General features: G+C 34.4%; 2 long non-coding RNA genes across 3 annotated transcripts in view; both read left to right on the top strand.

Annotated features, from left to right (window-relative positions):
• The window catches only part of LOC144366868 (uncharacterized), a 95,130-nt gene that overhangs the window by 37,593 nt on the left and 43,425 nt on the right, over window positions 1-14,112 (top strand). The window lies entirely within an intron of this gene.
• On the top strand, window positions 10,102-12,799 carry LOC144366865 (uncharacterized). The gene is made up of 2 exons (XR_013426010.1): window positions 10,102-10,239; window positions 11,576-12,799. It is a non-coding gene; the product is annotated as an uncharacterized LOC144366865 (long non-coding RNA).

Genomic DNA, 14,112 nt, shown 5'->3' with positions numbered 1-14,112 from the left:
CAGATAGCCTGTACAATGGGAGAAAATCTTTGCCTCCTGCATCTCAGATAGGGCATTACTTTCCAGAATGTACAAAGAACTCAAGAAACTTAACACACACACACACACAAAAAAAAAATCCCAACCCAGTTAATATATGGGCAAAGAAACTAAACAGAAGCTTCTCAAAAGAAGAAATGTGAATGTGAATGGTCAACAAATATATGAAAAAAAAATGTTCAACAATCTCTAGCAATTAGATAAATGCAAATGCATATTAAATTGCACTGAGAATTCATCTCATTGTAGTGAAAATGGCAACTATCAAGAATACAAATATTAATAACTGTTGGACAGCATGTGAGGGAAAGGGTACACTCACACATTGATGGTGGGACTATGATTTGGTACAATCACTCTGGAAAGCAGTATGGTGATGCCTCAGAAAACTTGGAATAGAACCAACTAATATGATCCAGCTATCCCATTCCTCAGTATATATACAAATAATTTAAAATCAGCATACAACAGTGACAAAGCCACATCAGTATTTATAGACAGCATGACAACTCACAGTAGCTAAGCTATGGAGCCAATCTAGGTGCACTTCAACAGATAAATGGATAAATAAATTGTGGTATATATACACAATGGAGTATTACTTAGCTATAAATAAGAATGACATTGTGACATTTGCCAACAACTGGATGGTTCTGGAGACTATCGTGCTAATTAAACTAAACCAATTCCCCAAAACCAAAGGCAGAAGGTTTTTACTGTTTTGTGGAAGCTAACCCACAAGAAGGGGGTGGGGTTAGACAAAAGGGAAGGAAGGGAAGAGGTTAGACAGAAGTTCATAGGATTAGGCAAAAGGGAATGAAGGGAAGGGAAGGGGAAAAATGTACAATAAATTTGACATAATTTTTCTATGTAAATATATGAATATACCACAATGAATCTCACCATTATGTACATCCACAAGACTAATTATATTAAGATATATTTCATGCTTGTTTCATTATAGAAAATGGATTCTACTAAAAACAAAAAACAACAATGGATATTTTTTAAAACTCCAAAATTTTGTCATTACAGGTGAGGTTTCTTACCTGGCAAAACATACCTGAAGGTGTCTGAGAAAACATGCAGACTCACTACATCTTTCTTTCTCTTTAGTGTCCTTGACACTGATCTTGAGTGTTATTGTCTTTCTCTCTTTTAAGTTTACAAGTCCTGGACAAGCTTTAGGGTTCTTCCCAACCACCAAAATTATATTTGTGCAAATACTATGTTATACATGTTATAATAATAATAGTGTGTGTGTGTGTGTGTGTGTGTGTGTGTGTGTATTCCCAAGCAATTTAACTCAATGTAACAATAACAATGGAATAGTTTTTAGCTAGTCAGAGTGGAAGATTTTGCATCACCATGCAAAGTCAATACGATATTTGGGAGCAGTCACAATCTTTCTGTATTCATAGCAATTCTCTGTCCTCTTGACTGGGCTAATGGCTTGAAAGTCTAGTCACTCAACTAAAGAAGCATATCAGTTTAAATATCAAAATTGATAAACTCAGAGAAGATTGGTTTTGCATAATATACTTGAATTAGTTTTGTATTTGCTTTGTGAAGTTTCAAGATAGTTACACAAATCTTGTATGTTCACAAAAAAAAAAGAGAGAAAGGGGGGAAATTCACTAAGAAATACTTTTTGTTGACCTTGAGTTGAATAATCATTGCTCAATAAAAGCCATTATGCCATGATACTAAGGCACTCCTACTACTTGCCCTGAGTAATCTGATCCACTTCCTTAGTTAGTACATAAGAAGATATGATACATAAATTCCTCTGAGATTGCCATAGTAGAATTGAGTGGATGTGTTATATTTCATTCTTACATGATTATGATACATTTAGAAATTAAAGGGTTGACTTCTTTTTTTGTAATATGAAATTAGCGAGAATATTAGTTGTTGAGTACATACCTCTTATGTGATCTACCTTCTAGTACTTACTACTTTTGATTCCTCCTGTCATATACAAATTCTCCCAGTTAAGTGAATAGGAAAGAATGCAAGCACTGAGACTGCAGGATCTATTTGGCAACCACTGCCCATATATCCCTAGAAGAGTATTGGTAAACAGCCAACACTCAATAAATATTTGTTATTTATCAATGATAGTGGCTAATAAACTGATATACTCTCTAATCAAGATGTATTTATATAATCAATGTAAAATTTTAATCAACCTGATTATTTTTTGCCATTTTTGAATTTAGTAATGATTTGAGTTAGTATGACTGATCCAAAGATTTTATGTTAACACAATTTAATATTCAGTGCCAGTTGAGCACTCATTTGTAAATTCGGTGCAAGGAATCCATCAAAACCATGTATTTACATATCTTATAAGTACTATAGGGATGCAAGGAAATACATTAACATTTGCACATAATAAGTTGTATTAATAGATTTATTTTACCTTCACTTTATTTAGAGTATCACCTTTTAATTATTAAATTTCAATATAGAAAACATGCTTTTATTTCTGGTATCCATGCTATATTCTTGCTTTCCTTCAATCATTTTTCTATACAGTAATTAGTATACATGCAAAAATTTTACATTTATCAAGTACATTCACTAATACATGCATGCATGTATTTGCAAGGATATATATATATATATATATATATACATATATATATATGGATATACATATGTATGCATGCATGTATTTGTGAATGTATTTAATAAATTCAAAATTGTTGAATACACACACACACATACACATATGTGTATGTGTGTGTGTGTGTGTATGTATGTGTGTGTTCCTAAATCTTCTCAGAGTAATTGAAGATTGTTTTATTTCTATTCATTGCAATATCAGTTTAGATGTTTTAAGTTACATATGATTTTAGCTTTGAAGTTAAAGGTCAGCCTCAGGGCATAGAGCACTTTACCCTGAAGCTGGAAATATAAAGAAGTGTGAATTAAACTGTTTATGACCCTCTGAGTCTCTGTGAGGCAGGACTTAAGCGAGTATTTGAAGGATGTCAAATGCACACTCACTTCAACAGACCATTATAAATACCATACAAGTCTCTACAGCATACAGTAAGACTGGTGACACTGGACACTTGGTGCAGTGCCTGTAGCAGAACCATAAGGTAATTGCATTTACATGGAGATCTCTGAGGAGCACAGAGCCCTTTATGGATTTTATTCTGAATTGGTCTTTGCAATTCCCAAGTGTGTTCTGATGAATTACAAAGGGATATATATTATATCTCAACTTTTATAGTTCGAAAAGTGAGGCTAAAACAAAGATAGCTAGCTTAGAGAAAATCCTAAAAAACAGTTTTAGAACTCTACATTGTACATGACATTTTCACGTCATTGCACTTTTACTCCTTAGTCAAGAGAACTACCACTATGCAGACACTCAGGGAGGCCTCAGAAAACAATTTCATGCAGCTTTCACATTCAGGTTTATAGGCTCTCAGAAAAAGTTCAGAAGTTCAATTTGATGACATAGCAAGAAGTTCAAAGGTTCACCTTCTAAGAGTGAAATTCATGTCATGAAATTAAAACAGGTAGATTATGGACAGAAAACTCAGGAAGAGCCCCCATAAGATTTTCCTTGTTTTTATTTTCAAAATGTTTTCAAAGGGGGAATTTAAATGGAAAAAAAGAGAACATGAGAAAATCTTGTTATTGCAGGGGGGTGGAAAGCTTAGGATGTTGTTATCTGAAGGTGAATGTTCTAGGATTTTCAGAGATTGGGTGTCTGAGGCCTGGGTTTGGATCCAGGATTCACTTTTCTGAATTTCTTTTGCTGGATAGAACTCTCTGAGAAAGTCATTTTTCTCCCAAATGGGGTTGACATTGTTTTGGTTTTAACAAATCAAAATTATGTTTTAAATATTTTATGAATGTTAGTTTCTAGTCTTTTAAGTATAACAGCTAAAACCAAAAAAGGGGAATTAAAGGTTAACCACACTATCATAACATTCACTTTTAAAACCCTGAAAACATCCACAAAGTTCACTTTGTTAAAATCTGTATTTATTTTGAAAAATTTAAAATATAGAAAGTATTCCTAGTAAATTAGAACCTAAAAAGTGATGCTGCCACTAGCTTTAGTGTATAAATATAATATCAATGAGTAGTGTATTTGGTTTATTTATTACTTGGAAAATGCATGATTTTAATTTTTCAACAAAATATTTATGTCCTCTTATGGGGTTTATTTTTTAAAAAATTTTAATTTGTTTTAATTAGTATACATGACAGTAGAATATACTTTGATTCATCATATATAATGCAATATAATTTCTCATTCTTCTGGTTGTACACTATACAGAATCATTCTATTTGTATAGTTATATATGTACATAGGGTAATAATGTCCGATTTATTCTACTATTCTTATATTACCCAGCCTTAAAGAAGAATGTTAGATCTTCATTTTAAAAGAGAATTCCACGAATGAGTGTGTGTGTGTGTGTATTTATTATCTTCATTTCTGATTTTCAAAACTCAGAATATGGGAAGGAGTACACTGTATAGGTTCAAGACATTGACAGTGAGCTTCATACAGTGAGTGAGGCAATTAGTGAGGCAAAAGTAGCACTGAACTCTCTCACTTGGATTCACATGGAGATTGTGCAGCAGTTCATCCTGAAATGATTTTGCATAGTCATAGAACTTACTTATGCAAGTAGGGATGTTCCCTTTCTTCAAATTCTCATTCATAATTATGGAATGTAGGACTTATTTGACCACCACAGGCTCTTCTGAAATCTAGATGGGTTTTTTTAATCCTATGACATTACACTCAGAATGTGTAGGGGTGTGTGTGTGTGTGTGTGTGTATGTATGTGTGTGCATGTCCACTCGTCCAGGCACATGTTTCTTTGTGGAGAGAAGATATCTAGCTTTTCTTAAGACTTGCAAGAAAATTTATGTTGAAACAAAAAGAGAGCCTGGGATGTATATGGTCCTGAGATGGTATGGTCTACAAAAGGGGAGGAGAAATTTGTACTGTAGCCTCAGTCCATCACAAAGAAATGTTTTGACCTTAGGAAAGTTTCTTCATCTCTTCTTATCTCAACTTTCTCAACCATGAAAGATGGGAAATAGTACTGTACACCTGCTTGGTTTAGTTCATAGGGCTTGGGTGGAGGATCAAATAAGAATCTGTAAGAAAATCTTTTGCATTAAAGTTTCTACAAATGCATAGCTTATGGGGATTCAGTTTCTCTTGATCTTTCCTATATCCCCCATCCTGCTTACCTTTTTCCCCCCTCATAAACTTATTGTAAAAGAATCTAGCCCTTATTTATAGTGAATTTCCTCATCTAGACACTAATGGCATTGCCTGTTATGTGCTCAATTCACTATTTTATAAATTTCTTGTTGCTGAATGTAGCAGATATTACTGGGCTCTTTCCTGGGTGAAGTCTTTCCTCCAAGGTCACATGATGATCTTGTACTTTCTCAGAGCTCTATCCAGGTGCATACAATAACTCTTATCAAATTGTATGGACTTATTTATGTATTGGACTAACTGCTTCACTAGATTATCAACACCCTTTCTTTATTCCTCTGTAAATGAACTCCCAGTAGCATTTCAGGGCCATCTATATAGTAGAAACTTGGCAAAGTGTTTGTTGAACAAGAAATTTGATACAAACTTTATTTCTATTGGAAAATCCACATAAAGTAGGTGTAAATTTCCTTAGATAGTGAAAAGCTTTCTGCAGTTTTACCATCTGAGGTATAATATGTGTGCTACTAAAGTGTTTAATTTTCCAATAGAGAACATCTTGTGTGCTTTCCCTAAATTATTTTAGCCAACGTGTCTAATATTTTTATTTTTCAAAGCAAAAATAATTCCTTGAACTTGTCAGGTTTTTTCAAAGCACCTACTTTCAAAGCACCCATTATACACATATTTGAATTTTTTAAAGTAATTTGTGTTTATATCAAAATTGTCAAGCTAAGAGAGAAAGCATATTACTTATTATTTTAACCTGCCTAAATTTGTCTAGTATGGTCAAAACTTTATGTTCTCTCCCATAAACTTTCCACCATCAAAAGGGAATGAGAGTAAAATATTTTTCCAGTAGCTTTCAGTGCTAAAAGCAATCCTTCGTCATCTCTCCCCTAATCATGTGCTGTTTGAAATCTAATTTTGGTACTTCTGCTAGTATACCAAAGGCCAATGGGAGAAAAATAAATCTTCTTTTAGCATGAAATTTACTTCACATGGGACCTTCACTGTCAGTGGATGACATTTTGGGACTCCAATGTATTTTGTCATCTCCCTCACATTGGTCCTATTTACCAATTAGCAGACTATTCCAGGTATTCTGGTGTTAGTCAGTTTTTAACACTGACCAAATTGCCTAACAAGAACAATGTAGAGGGAGAAAAGTTTATTTTGTCTCACAGTTTCAGAGACTTAGTCCATCAAGTCCATTGTTCTAGGCCCAAAGTGAGACAGAATACCATGGTGAAAGGGTGTAGTAGAGTAACACTGCTCACCTTATGGTGTCCAGGAAACAGAAACAGCAAAGGGAAGGGAGGAGAGGGAAGGTGCCTTCACAAGCCATGCCCCACCTGAATGCAGTTACTATTCCATTCAATCTAGGATGGACTGACAATTGAGTCATTTCTCCTACTAACATTCTTGCATTAACATAGGAGTTTTGGGGAAAATTTCACATACAAACTGTGTAAGATCTGTCTCCAAATTTAAAGCTTCCTTTTGACAATGCCCCATAGGCTTATTAATAGGATTTAGAGAAGCAGCTTTGAGCTTCTCAGTGTATGAGTAAAAAGTATGACTATCAATTGACATGTTGCTATAATACTAGATACAGTGTTTTAAACTATATTCATACAAAAATTTATACTTTCAATGTGTTCCCTATTTTATTTAGTTTTACAAACAATTCCATCTTTTAACCTAACCATGCCCTAAGCCTTTGCTTTGAGAAGAAAGAATAGTCCCAAAGGCCTAGCTGTTCAACTTTGAAAGAAGTAATAATACTTTCTTTCTTTCAGATACAGTCACATCAAGTTGATCATGAAATAGAATGGAGAAAAAAAAATCTCTCATGCAATAGGACAAAACACTTTCCTTCTACTTCTAACATCTATCTACCTTGTTGAAAATTGTTCTAGATCTGACTTTCCCAATACCAAATGCCTTGCACACTTCCATGTCCCACCCCCACAAAAAATCTGTTTTTGTCTCTCGTATTTGCTCAGACTGTCTCTCAGGTGTGCTCTGTCTCTTGGAATAATAAGAAGCTTCTTTCTCTATTGCTAACTCTGAACCTCAATATGACCAAGAAAAGAATTCTTAAGTTTAATTTGTTGCAAAATTATGCACATCTGATATGAATGACTCAAAAACATAATTTAAAATGCTATTGAAGTAGTTCATAACAATTTTAGTTTTAACATTGCTTATGACACTTCTGAGTACATGGTATTATTTTAGTTACCCTGCATTGCAAACTGGTGATATCTTTTTATTTTTAAAAAATATTTCTAAACCCATGAGGCAAACTGGATATTTTACAATTGTAAGGTTTCCAGTCTTTACATTTTTTATTATATTTATTCAATCTCTTCAACATATAAAAGCTGTATTTTTTTGTTATTGTTTGGATATGTGGTATTCCACAAATTCTCATGTGTGAGATAATGCAAGAATGCTCAGAGGCGAAATTATTAGATCCTGAGATCTGTGATCTAATCAATGGATTAAACCACGTAAATTGATTAAGTGGGTGGTAATATAGGCATCTAGGGTTTGGATGAAGAAAATAGGTAATTGGGGTCCTTAGGGGTTCACATTTTGTCCCAGATGAGAAGATTTCAATATCTCTCCCTCTCTTCCCCGCCTGCCCACGCTCGCGCTCTCTCTCTCTCTCTCTCTCTCTCTCTCTCTCTCTCTCTCTCTCTCTCTTTCTCTCTCTCTCTCTCTCTCTCTACCCCTCCCTCCCTCCTTTCCTCCCTCCCTCATTCCTGGTTGCTATCTCTTGAGCTTCTTTCCTCCATCATGACTTTCTGCCACTCTGTTCTGCCTCACCTCAGGCCAAAGCCATGGATTCAGCCAGCCAATCATGGACTGAACCTTTGAAACAATGAGCCAAAATAAAATTTCCTTCCTATAAGTTATTCTTGTCAGGTCTTTTGGTCAAAGTGACACAAAGATGACATAACAGTTTTGAAACAATGGTGATCTCATTCCCAAATGCTACTTTATATCTTATGAGAAGAAATATGATAATGGCAGGAGCAGTGAACTGTGGACAAACTTAAACCTGTTGGGAAACAGGATTAGGATTTATCCTACCTAGAATAAAACCTACCTCTCCTCATTCGTCCAAAATTACATGTCTATTATCAACCACAAAAGCAGAAATAATTCCATTCTTCATGGACCTTTAAATCTATAGAAAGACAAAATAGTCAAATAAATACAAAACCCTAACCATGACAAGTGGAGAAGTGATGCATAGCAACATGAAAGCAGATAGGAGTTTGACATTCAGAGAAGGTCAAAGAAAGGGGCTTTAAGGAAACTCCATCTGGGATGATATGCGAAGAATGCCTGACATTCATCTAAATGATGGAGGTCATAAGAATTTCTTCTTAATTTAGAGAGGAAGGTCCTAAGAAAAGACCAATGTAGTTAGAGAAGAAAAAGCACAGGAAAACAAGGTGAGTTTGGAAAAAGAGGTACAGGTCTCTGGTACAGTATCTTGTGGGCCGAGTTCAAGAATTAAGTTCTTATCCTAATAAATACAGGATACTAATGAAGGTACAGTGTCTTGTGGGCCAAGTTCAAGAATTAAGTTCTTATCCTAATAAATACAGGATAGTAATGAAGGACTTTAAAGCAGCAGGTGAAAAAGATGAAATATGAGCAAGAAGGAAGAAGACAGTCAGATGATTAGATTTTCACTCTTGAAAAGATCCTCTGGCTGTGTAAAAAAGACCCCATTTAAATGATAAAAGCCAAGGGTGAGACAAAACAGGTAGCTGGCTTTTGCAGGATCTAAGGGAGGGATGATTGTAGTCTGCAATATTAGGAAAGCAGCAAGGGAAATTAAAATGAAGTAAAGAAATTTAGGAGATATTTAAGAGATAATGTCATCAGGATTTGAAAATGGATGGATCACACAAACACTTATGGAAAGATTTAAAAAAGAAATTTCTGACTTGAGCCACTACATTTGAGTTTCATTTCCTGAGATGAAGAATACTGAAAGATGAATCAAATTTCAGGAAAAATACTATGATATGGGACTTTTCGAGTATAAATAGAAGCAGCATAAAAATAATGGTCCTTTATATGGATAAATTAAGCATAGATAAGTAGGTTGAATTGGTGGATATAGTAATAATAAAACAAAGAGATAGAATATTTGTCTAGCAATAAGTGCCAGATTAAAAAGAGAAAAAGACCAACACAAGTAAAAAAATAATTAAAAAGAACACAATTTTTTTCATTACAAATTAAGTGAAAATGTGGATGCATTAATTGGATAATTTGCAAAAAGGAGGGGGAAAGGAACCACTTAAATGAAGATTTATTAGAAATTAAATCTTACTTTTCCTTTGGAATGGATTATCTTTGGGGGAAAACAATCCTAAAGTGCTTTATTGGATAATAGCCAATTTAAGTTTTAGCTAATCAGAATGTAAGAAATATTTTAGGCATAGAGTAGGGTTTAAAGACAGGTTAGAGAAATTTTCCACCAAAGCAATAAAATCTGTTTCTATGACCTCTGCTTCCTGGTGATCACCTGGTCTTCTGCTACTCTCTCCTCCTCTGTCCTTCCTCCAGTCACTTCCAGTACATTTTGTTGCTTTATAACTAAACATAAGCCTACAAAAATAGGAATGAGCAAAATATCATGCCAGCCACTGAATATTTGCCACTTTATGAATTTACTGATATATTCTGAATTTTTTAAAAAATCGTGATTCTAAGAAAACCTGTGGGAAAAGTTTACTCCTGGGTAAACAAAAAAAAAAAAAAAAAAACCAAGAAATGAGAAATTGCCTCTTTTTTTTTTTTTCTTTTGTCAGTCCACTTGAAATGATGATGCCTACAACTATGACAGTGTCTTTGTTGTCATGTGTTCAAGCATAAGGTCAGAACCAGAACCCTAAGGATGGCTGAAAGGAAAGATTGAAAGAATGGAAGATGGGTGAAATACTGACATAGTAAGGATACTTAAGTCTTTTTAACCCAGCAATGTCTCATCTCCAGATTTTTTTTTTTTTTTTTTTTTTTTTGGTGTGCGAAGTGGTAAATTTCCTTATTGCTTAAGCCACTGTAGTTTGCTGCCTCCAAAAGCATTCTCATTCTGTTACAACTTGATTTTTATGGAAAGGTACTTTTTATTCCCTCCTTAAATACCTGAATTTTCTCATAGCAGTTTTGTTTTACCAGTTGATCATCTTTTCAATAGTAATATAAATGACATAACTTCTTTAAAAATAATTGTTGTGTGTCAAATAAAATACTTGGTTTGTAAGAGACTACAAACATACATAGATGGCATATCAGAAAAATAATGACTTTTAAAATTCAAAATAAACTAGGAAAACTTAGTCTCTAATCAATTGTGATTTATTAGAAAAGCATATATATTTTAGTGGCATTTATGTATCTGTATCTATATCACCATATTCTTTATAAATAAAAATATAAATGATTTATTTGAATGATGCATATAGTGATGACCACAGAATCTATGATGTAGGTAGAACAATTTTCCCTACTTTTAATAGTCCTATCTCTGTTTTATATTGGGTTTTCCTCTATTCACTTGTAAAATTGAAAAACCAGCCTCTATCTCAGAGCAAAGCCTGTCCAAGGAAGGGGGCCAGACCCGTGTCCTTGGAAAGACCCACAGAGCCCTCCTAGGCACATACTCACCCTGCTGAGTCATTTATCTACAAATAACAGGAGAGATCTGCTGTGCCAGGATTCCCTGACTCAGTCAGGCTAGATGGGGACCCATAGCAACCCCCTAGCAGCCACCAATCAGCATGAGACAGGGGACATACCTGGGATGCTAGGTGACCCTCCCAGTAGTTTATGGTGGTTGATAACATGTTGGGAAACTATGTAGTTCAGTATGTTCTCCCCTGGTGGCTTAAACCAGTCAGTTCAAATGAATCCCCCTATTGTAGTAACCAATCACCCCTACCCAACTTGTTCCCACCAGTGAATGTGCTAATCATGTTTTAGAGTTGTTTTATGATTTGCTAAAAGATGCTATGATTTGCTATGAAGTATGTGAAGTCCCTGCCTTCCCCCAAAGAGTGTATAAAACTTCTGCAAACCCTGGGCTGGGGGCCTCTGAGCATTACCAGTTGCTGTGTGCGTTCGGAGGGCCGAGCTAGCTAGCAATAAATACCTCTTTGCTGCTTACATAGATCATGGTCTCTGGTGGTCTTTTGGGGGTCCCGAATTCGAGCATAACATAACTTTCAATAGTTTTAGTATTTCTCCTCCTTTGTTCATTATGTACACCACTGTTTTTTTTCAAAGTTTGTCACCTGGACCAACAGCATCAATTTCAGCATCAGCTGGAATCTTGCTAAAAATGTAAATTCTCGGGGACCAGTTCAGACCTGCTGAATCACATATCCTGGAAGTGATGTCTTGAGTTCTTGGTAATTCTGGAGATGTTGAAAAACTTTGATACATCAAACATCATTGACTCTGTGGCTGGAGCAGGCTGGACCAGACCCTCTGCACTTCACATTTTACTGTAAGATGAAGCCAGATGATTATGTTAGTCATGACTAGCTTCCTGAATACCACAGAGACTCTGAGAAAAATCTGAAAATTCTTGTACGAATGAAAGCCAGGGACTTTTATGAATATGCCATCAACTATCCATTTTATCTACTTTAAATAATGTTTTACTTATCTCCTCCTCTTTCTTTAGGTTATCTATAGATTAGACTTCATTCATTTTGTTAAATTTCCCATAGACAAGGTAAAAGGAAAGTCAGAAATGAGATTACAGAAATATTACAATCATGATTTTTCCAGAAAATTTTCAACTTCAGGCAGTTTTTAAAATAAAATTAGTTCCTCAAATATATGACAAGGATATTCATTCATTTACTTGTTAAAATGTCATTGAGTTGGGCACAGTGGCACATGCCTATAATCCCAACAACTTGGGAGGCTGAGGAAGGAAGATCATAAGTTCGAGGATAGCCTCAGCAACTTAATGACACCCTAAACAACTTAGTGAAACCTTGTCTCAAAATAAAGATAAAAAGAGCTGGATTATGGCTCAGTGGTAAAGAACCTGTGGGCTCAATCCCCAAAACCAAAGAAAAAATTGTTAATGAATATTTCTTCCTTTGTGTGAAACCGTGGGTTCAATTTCTGGTACCACACATTCATGCACACACACGACTCAATATTAAAAACCTTTGATTGTTTAGGCTAATAAAGAGACCATTCTGAAATGATTTCATCAAAATGTCTAATTTGGGGGGCTGTGGTTGTGGCTTAGTGGTAGAAGGCTTGCCTAGCATGTGTGAAGCACTGGGTTCAATTCTCAGCACCACATATGAATAAATTAAAGGTCCATCAACAATTTTAAAAATATTTTTTAAAAAATAAGAAAAGTGTCTAATTTTTTAAATGTATATAGTACTGCCGATGGATAGATAAATACTTGGACATATATGGTTCAGTTATGTGTATTTCATTACTACACCAAATGAGAATAAACTTTAATCATGTTTCTGACCACTGTAATTGAAGAGAATGAATTATGTTGTTTTGCCTAATGTTACAATATGCATGTTATTCCATGAACATCATACTTCAGAATTATTTCTCATACAAAAGATAAAACTTTGGAAAATAATTTAACAAAACAGAATCTTACCACTTAAGTGATTAGCCTTAAGAATAGAAACAAAATGTGCTGATTAATATAAAAGAAAAAATATATATCTTTAATACTGACATATCAATAGATATACTCTTACATTTATATTAACATGTTTTTCTACAGGTGTTCATATTTCCATTTAACGTATATTTCCTAGACATTGAGTTACTCTAATCTTTTTAATTAATGTCAAAGCTGCAAGAGTTTTGCTGTATTCTTGAACAAGCAATACTAAAAATAATATATTATCTTCTAAATTAAGTATTGCTTTTCTATAGGAAGAAAAGGATCTTTTAAGTACTTTCAGTATTATTTAATAATATGCCTCTGATTCAGAGAAAATGATTACTTGGAAATAAATTGTAAACACACTCAAAAAAAATAAGGGTATACATGGAATTTAACTGATGACCAGATATAACTCTGTGTCCCACCCAGATTGCTCAGGCCCTGCTGTTGAGACCATTATTGCTTGAAGGCCTTCTCCATGGGCCACAACCCATTATGATACAAGCAGAGCAGGCTACAAGTGCTCAGAAATCAACCAACCCTGGAAGTATCCTGAAACTAATGGCTGACAAGAGTTTGTGTATAAGTACCTTGTCTCTCAGAGGCACACAATTTATGCAAATCATGAACACATGTAGTAGGATTAAGATTTTGTTTTATTTACAATGGCAATGATCATTCACTATTAGCTTACTTCTTTTCCCTACATCTCTTTCCTGATCATCTCTGACCATGTCTTGGATAAAACCATTTGTACTCTCATCCTTATCTCTGTGTCCACTTCTTGAAGAAACTAACCTAAGAAAGCATCACATAATTTGGGCTGAAAGGAAATCACAATTTTGAAGTTTAAAATATGGTCTTTAAATGACTCAGTTTTTAAAACAGTGACACTATAAGAAGAGATAAAAGAGAAGAAAGATTAAGGGATGAGGATTGGGATATGTCAACATTGGAGTGAAATTGAGCAAAAAACAAATTTCAGCTGAATATAAGAAAAAAATTGTTTCAATGAGCAAGTCCTTTAGACAAAAAAAGAAAAGAAAAGATAATGTTCTTGGCACAATTGTAGAAATCCTATTGTTTGAGGCATTTAACTTTAGATGCAACTATGTGTTGTAAATAACAATGCCAAATGGCAGTTGATGGACATGAT

The sequence above is a fragment of the Ictidomys tridecemlineatus genome, chromosome 1 (genome assembly GCF_052094955.1).
Source record: "Ictidomys tridecemlineatus isolate mIctTri1 chromosome 1, mIctTri1.hap1, whole genome shotgun sequence".
Classification (NCBI taxonomy): Eukaryota; Metazoa; Chordata; class Mammalia; order Rodentia; family Sciuridae; genus Ictidomys; species Ictidomys tridecemlineatus.
This window is presented reverse-complemented; position numbering and strand designations above follow the sequence as displayed.